We start from the raw sequence: 7,863 nt of genomic DNA on the forward strand, positions 1-7,863 counted from the left end.
GTAAATACACGGCTCTATCAGCTGAGCGCGCTCACAGCACAGCGCACGCACTTCACAGGGTACCCGCCTGGACGAAGACCACTTTTGCTGTGTAAACATCAGTAAGTTCCAGGAGCAAAGCCCTTGGCCGGAGGATACAGCGCGTGTGCTGTTACGGCCGCTGTGCGGGTCGGAAGAGAATGAACAAGTCTGCAGCTCTAGGCTCCCCCGGCTTCTTCCGGCTCCCTGCTGGCGCCTCGCCTGCCTTGGGTGCAACGAATGGCGACAAACAGCGAGACACTGACCTTCACGAGGCCAAAGCAAGTGGTAACACTTTGTTTTGCTTGTTGGAATGTTCAGTGACACAGATTCTTCCAGTTTCACCCTCCCCTGATGTGGGTGAAGGGTGGAGCTCGCTGATTATTTCTTGTTCAAGAAATGTGCATCCTAATTCACAGGCAAGGGTGAGCGCCCCTCAACAGTGAGAGACCCTGCCTGTGTGTGACCGGTGCCTCCTGGGAGAGCAGCTTTAAGCTGGTATAACCCTGACCAAGGTCTGTCTAGGCGGTAGGTTCAGACTTCTCTCCAGGTCCTGTCCACACTGATGCTGTTTAGATGAGACTGTGAGCTTCTACAGTGAGAACATTAGGCCTGGCCTCGGCCTGTGCACACTGGGACTGGGGACCTGGGCAGAGGCCTGGCCTGGCCTCCGGCCCAGAAAATTCTGTGCCTGCGTCCGGATGTCAGTGCTCAGAGGTCTGGGGGCTGGGACTGAGCTGGGCTTCTCTGGGTAGCGTGCTCATCTCCGAGTGGGTCCCACGGCCCTCCCAGGGGTCAGTGCTGCGGTAGGCTCTCAGTCTCTCCTCCTGCCAGGAGGGCTCAGTGCTGCGGGACGCTCAGTCTCTCCTCCTGCCAGGAGGGCTCAGTGCTGCGGTAAGGTAAGCTCTCAGTCTTTCCTCCTGCCGGGAGCTGTTTGTATGCGTTGGAGACAAATCCCTGTGGGTATCTTCCTTTGCAAGAATTTTTTCCATTCTGAGGGCTGTCTTTTTCTTTCACTGCAGGTGCCCTTGGTTGTGCAGATGCTTTAAATGTTTATTAGGTCCCATTTGTTTATTTCTGTTTTATTTAAATAGTCCCGATTCTAAGAGGTGGATCAAAAAATAACTTGCTGCATTTTATGTCAAAGTGTGTTCTGCTTTTTTCCTTAAGAGTTTCATTGTCTGTCCATTTATTTAGACCTTTAATCTATTTGCAGTTTATTTTTGCATGCAGCATTAGGAGTATTGTAATTTCATTCTGATTTTCTTTGCTAAGGACTCTGCCCGGTGTCCTCCACAGTAGCTGCCCCATTGGCCGTTCCCAGTATCAGTGTAGAAGAGCTCTCTTTCCTCCACACCCTCTCCAGCACTTATTGTTTGTAGAGTATCATCTGACTGTGGGCATTCTGACTGGTGTGAGGTGACAACTTGTTGAAGTTTTGATTTGCATTTCTCTCATATTTAGCGATATTGACATGATTTTTTGAAACTGTATGAGTTTGAAATCCTGCCATATTCTGAACATTTTTCCAGTGACCTCCCCTAAGACATTTCTTGAGGGCAGGTGTTTTTTTTACTTGCAGCCCTGCAGGCCCTGTTAATGTACATTAAGTGCCCATCAGCAGTGGTTTCTGGAGAAGGCAATGGCACCCCACTCCAGTGCTCTTGCCTGGAAAGTCCCATGGATGGAGGAGCCTGATAGGCTGCAGTCCATGGGGTCGGGAAGAGTCAGACACAGCTGAGTGACTTCAATTTCACGTTTCACTTTCCTGCATTGGAGAAGGAAATGGCAACCCACTCCAGTGTTCTTGCCTGGAGAATCCCAGGGATGGGGGAGCCTGGTGGGCTGCTGTCTATGGGGTTGCACAGAGTCGGACACGACTGAAGCGCCTTTGTAGCAGTAGGTGCTTTGCTGTGCTGTGCAGCCCGTCCTATTTGGTGAAGAAGTTCGTCTGTGTCCGCTTTTGGAGTCTGCCTCTAAGTGACGCCCTGCGGTAGCTGGCCTTTGTCTGATTTCACTCTCCGTGTCATCTCTGCTCCCTCCCTTGTTGCTGGACGTGGCATGAGATCGTCCTTCCTACGGCTGAGAGATGCTGCTCTGTGCGTGCACCCCGTCTTCTGTATCCACTCATCTGTCCTTCTCTGATTAGCTGCTTTCTTGTCTTGCCTAGTGCAACCGAGATTGAGGGTTACCCATGCTTTTAAATTTTAGGTTTTCTCTGGATTGATTTCCAGCTGTTGGATTGCTGGGTCCTAAGGTACTTCTGTGTTATTTTTCAAATGAACATCCGTACTGTGGTCCCTATTGGATGTACTCATGTGATTGCAAAGAATGCTGTGGAGGGCTTCCTTCTCTCCACACCCTCTCTATCACTGACTGCAGAGTGTTTGGCAGTGGCCATTCTGACCAGTGTGCCGTGATATTTTGCTGTAGCTTGGATTTGTATTTCTCTAGTGTTTAGTGGTGTTGACATTTTTCATGTGATTAAAAACAAAATAAACAACTGTGGTTTAAGCTTGCATCTTGAAATTGGCTTCTTTAATGCCTGCCTTCTCTTGGATTCCTTTTTGATGACAACCCCTAGGACATTTTCCGAGGGCAGCTGTTTTTACTTACAGTCTCTGGGTCCTTGTGAATATTAAATACTCAACAGCAGAAGGAAATGGCAACCCACTCCAGTGTTCTTGTCTGGAGAATCCCATGGATAGAGGAGCCTGGCGGGCCACCGTCCATAGGGTCACAGAAAGTCAGACACGGCTGAGCACATCAACTGCACAGCTCTTCATGGTGTTATTACAGAAAATGGCCACAAGGCGGCAGCCCCTGTTCATGCCGCGTGCTTTTTTTTTTTTTAATCTGTAAATTCCTTGCTATTTTCTATTGGAATAGTGGATTTCTGATGTTGTGTTTGTTTTAGGTGTACAGGAACTTGATTCAGTTATACACAGATGTTTATTCTCTTTAGAGCTCTATTTTTTTTTGCATATAGGTCATGGCAGTGTGTTCAGTAAACTTTCCTCTGCTGTTCAGTAGATATTTTATCCTCTATTTGATAGATACAAGTGTGTGTATGTCACTTCCAATCTTTTCATTTATTCTGCCTGTATATGGAGGCGGGGGTCTCTCCAGAGGGAATCAGGAACTCCAGGTTCATTTTGGAGACACACCGCCTGCTGCATGCTCCCAGCTCGCTCTGCCCCAGGACACTCCAGCCTTGGCACCCAAGCCAGCTGGGCTCCAGGGATGAGACACTGCAAGTCGCCATGCCCTGAGGGGAACGGCCTTGGGATATCCTTTCCGTTTGTCTGTTTCGTCCCTTCATTTGAGCTGGAGCGTGTCTTGTGAGTGTTCTGTTCCTTCCTTTTCCTTCTATGACAAGTCGTCTTGCTTCTGCACAGGTGTGCATGTGGCTTGCCAGGGCTTGTCTTTATGGGTCGATGCCAGGCGTGAAGTGTGCTTCCTTCTGTTGCATGGTGGGTCCTGGTCTCTCGTTTTGTCAGCAGTAGAGTGCATATATCGCTCTAAAGCAGTTCTCTTCTCCCTGCCCCACATCTTCATATTTTGATGCCCAGAAGCTTCTTCTCTAAGTCTGTGAGCCTGTGTCTCTGGGCAGTCAGTCCATTTGTACCCATCTTTAGATTACACCTAGAAGTGATGCCATATGGTGCTAGTCTCTCCTGTCTCTCGTGCTTCTCTTGGAACGATCATCTCTGCCTTCTCTCCTGACGCTGGACTTGGCATGTGTCCCTCCCTCTTTATGGGTCATTCCCTTCTCCCGTATTCCACTGTGCACATGTGCCCCATTGTGCATCCCTTCGCCTGCGCTTCTACGATTAACTTGTCTTTTTGTCCTGGCTGTTGTACATAGTGGAGCCAAAATTTCAGGGTTGCCCACCTCTATTAAAATTTTGGTTGTCTCAACCCATCTGCCTCAACCCCAGATGAGTCCAGACATGAGACACAAGCCTGCTGAGGCTCCTGAATGGAAGAACAGCCCAAGTCAGGGAGCTGGGAGGGAATAAGCTAGGCATTGCCTTTTTATTCCTTTGCTCTAGTCTCCTGCCTCTGCTGTGTTGGAGTATAGTCAATGTGCAGTTCTGTGCTTATCTTCAGGGCGCAGCCACGTGAGTCACAAATAACGAGTACACGCAGCTAAACAGGGCACAGCCACGTGAGTCACTAATGACATATACACGCAGCTAATCAGGGTGCAGCCACGTGAGCCACTAAGGACGTGTACACACAACTTATCAGGGCACAGTTATGTGGGTCACTAATGACAGATACACACAGTTTATCAGGGCACAGATACTTGAGTCACTAATGACATATACACTCAGCTAATCAGGGCACAGCCACGTGAGCCACTAAGGACGTGTACACACAACTTATCAGGGCACAGTTATGTGGGTCACTAATGACATATACACGCAGCTTATCTGTTCTGTATTGGATTCTTTTCCCATAGAGGTTATTGCAGAAGGTTGAGCAAAGCACCCTGTGTTGAATATCAGGTTCTTCCTGAAAATCTATTAGAGATGCTGATTTCTGTGTATATGTGATGCGAAGGAAGGAAATAATGGTTTTGGATTATCCATTACAGATAGAGATTTCTCTGTATATGTTAGAGATACAAATTTCTGTGTCTGTTTGGAAGGAAGAAAGAAAAGAGAGAGTCCTTCTGGATTGTCTATTACAGATACAGATTTCCGTGCATCTGTTATCCCTGACCTCCGAATTCATCCTTGCTTTTTCACATTTTTTGGAACCTTCTGTTTCTGGTTGAATTCTGAGTCTCTTTTGTGGTGTGAGTTTGCTCCTTTATTACTCTTTCTTACTCTTATCCCCTAGAAGGGATGTCCTAGAAGGGATGTCCTAGAAGGGATGTCCTAGAGGGGATGATACCACACGCTGCTTTCTTTCTTGGTCTGGCTGAGTTCGCCTAGACTATGTTCCTCCGAGGTCCATCCTTGTGATTACTGCCAGCATGGTTTCAGTGGCCATCCTGCATGGCTGTGTAATGCTCCACTGCATATATGTGTGACACCTTCTTTACCTTTTAATCTGTCCCGCTGCATCCTGCTGGTTCTCTGTCTTGGCTCTTGTAAGCAGTGCTGCCGTGAGTGTGGGGTGCGCGTGTGTTTTGGAATGGTGGTTTTCTTGGGCTACAGGCCCAGACTGTGGGCTGCGCTGTCTTGACATCTTGTTTTCTGGCATGCAGACACACAGGCTTTCCCGCAGCTGTTGCTAATGTCCCTTCCAACGCCCGTGTGAGGGGCTCGCTCTTCTCCTAGCTGTCGCGTGCGTTTATTGTTTGTAGAATCGTGAGTATGGCTGTTCTGACAGGTGAGATTGGATCGCTTGCTGTCGCTTTGCCTGATATTCACCCTGTCCTATTTAGGGATATAGACCATCTTGTTCTCTGGCCATTTGGGGATTTTTATTCTTTTTGTCTTTACTTTAAAGGGTGTGGGGAAAGTTAACCTTGCAGTTGGCTTCTTCAAAGTTGGTTGTCTTTGCAGTTGATTTCCGCAGTACTCACCCCAGGTCCTTTCCTGAGGGCAGCTGTCAGTAACAGCCCCGCAGGCCTTGTGACTTGGAGGGACCAGTAAGCACAGGTGCTAAAGCTGTAGTTACGGGAAATGTCCACAGGGAGGCAGCACTTCTTCATGCCCATCTCTGGCTCCACCTGTAACCGGAGCCTCAGGGAAAGTCAGCTCCCTAGGCTGTGAGTTAATGTGGAATGTGCTGAGCAACCACCCAAGGGCTTGTGTCTCACTACTTCTTCCCCCTGCAGCCTCACCCCTCCGCTCCAGAGTTCTGTGTACCTGGGACACCCCTCCCTGCTGAGGAACCTCGGCGGCTGCACTCTCGGGACGGAGGCTTCAGCTGGGGACCACCTCCCCGCAGATCTGGATGCCTGGTGACTTGACCCTGGTCCTTGAGGCCAGACAGTTGTGTCACCGTCAGGGGGCACAGGGCAGACGAGACAGTTCAGGTTTAAGAGGGGTCTCAGTGCAGGACACCCTACCAGGCGTGTTAGCCCCAACCCAGTCCTTGGGAGTCAGACCTGCTCTGGTCCGAGGGATCGGCTAGCATCCCATGCCAGGGACATCTGAGGGAGTAAACTAGGCAACGCTCTCCTCCCTTTTCTGTCTCTTTAATCGCATGCTAGATCACACGCCTGGGTCTTCTTAATCACATGGACCACACAGCCTATGGCATAAGCCCTCTTGGAGGAGGTGGCCATTAGTCCCACCCACCATAGAGCTGCGGGGCAGATGGCCCACAGACTGCAGAACAATCACACCAGAGAAGTTCTCACTCTGTTAGAAAGTTCTAGGGCCCACAGAAGACTTCCCAACCTGGAATCTGGCAAAGGGGCTGAGAACCCCCAGGGCATTTGACTTTGGAGGCTGGTGGGATTCGATTACAGAACTTGCACTGGGCAGGAACACAGACTCTTGGAGGGCACAAGCAAACCCTTGTGCGACTAGAAACCAGGAGAAAGGAGCAGTGACCCTGCAGGAGGCTGACCCAGACGCCCCGTGAGTGTCCAGGAGCCTCCGGCAGAGGCGCGGGCCGGCGGTGGCCTGCTGCAGGGTTGGGGCACTGAGTGCAGCAGTGCATCATGGGACCTTTTGAAGGAGGTCACGATTATCTTCATCACCTCCACCACAGTTTGGCCTCAGGTCAAACAACAGGGAGGGAACACAGCCCCGCCCATCAACAGAAATTTGAATTAAAGATTTACTGAGCATGGCCCCTGTCAGAACAGTTTCCCCCTCAGTCTCTCCCATTAGGAAGCTTCCATAAGCCTCTTATCCTTTTCCATCAGAGGCCAGACAGACTGAAAACCACAGTCACAGAAAACTGACAAATCTGATCACATGGACCACAGCCCTGTCCAAGTCAATGAAACCAATGAGCCATGGCCTGTGGGGCCACCAACACGGACGGATCACATGGACCACAGCCTGGTCCAAGTCAGTGAAACTATATGAGCCATGCCCGTGGGGCAACCCAAGACGGACAAGCCATGGCGGAGAGTTCTGACCACAGCCCTGTCCAAGTCAATGAAACCATGAGCCATGCCATGTAAGGCCACCCAAGACGGACAAGCCATGGTGGAGAGGTCTGCCAAAATGTGGTCCACTGGAGAAGGGAATGGCAAACCACTTCAGTATTCTTGCCGTGAGAACCCCATGAACAGTATGAAAAGGCAAAAAGATATGACACTGAAAGAGGAACTCCCCAGGTTGGTAGGTGCCCAATATGCTACTGGAGATCAGTGGAGAAGTAACTCCAGAAATAAGAGACAGAGCCAAAGCAAAACCAACACCCAGTTGTGGATGTGACTGGTGAAGGAAGCAAAGTCCGATGCTGAAAAGAGCAACATTTCATAGGAACCTGGAATGTTAGGTCTGTGAGTCAAGTTCATGTCCCTCTGAAACCTATGCAAGAAGGACCCTTCTTGGCCTCTTTCTTACTTCTGCTGATTTTCCGGTAATCTTGGTGTCACTGTTTCATAGCTCATAGACACATCTCTCCAACCTTCTGTCTTCATGTGATGTATTCCCTGTGAGTCTTCACATAACCCTTGTGTGTATGTCTATCTCAGTGTCCAAATTTCCCCTCTTTATAAGGACACCAGTCATATTTTATCAAGGGCCCATCCTAATGACCTCATTTGAACTTGGTTATTTCTGTAAAGATCCTATTTTCAAATAAGGTCCCATGATGAGGTGCTGGGGATTAGGACTCTACCATAGCTTTTCTGGAGGCTTCCCTAGTGGATCTCTTGGAGAAGAAAATGGCAGCCCACTCCAGTATTCTTGCCTGGAG

This window comes from Ovis aries, chromosome 15, assembly GCF_016772045.2.
Source record: "Ovis aries strain OAR_USU_Benz2616 breed Rambouillet chromosome 15, ARS-UI_Ramb_v3.0, whole genome shotgun sequence".
Lineage (NCBI taxonomy): Eukaryota > Metazoa > Chordata > Mammalia > Artiodactyla > Bovidae > Ovis > Ovis aries.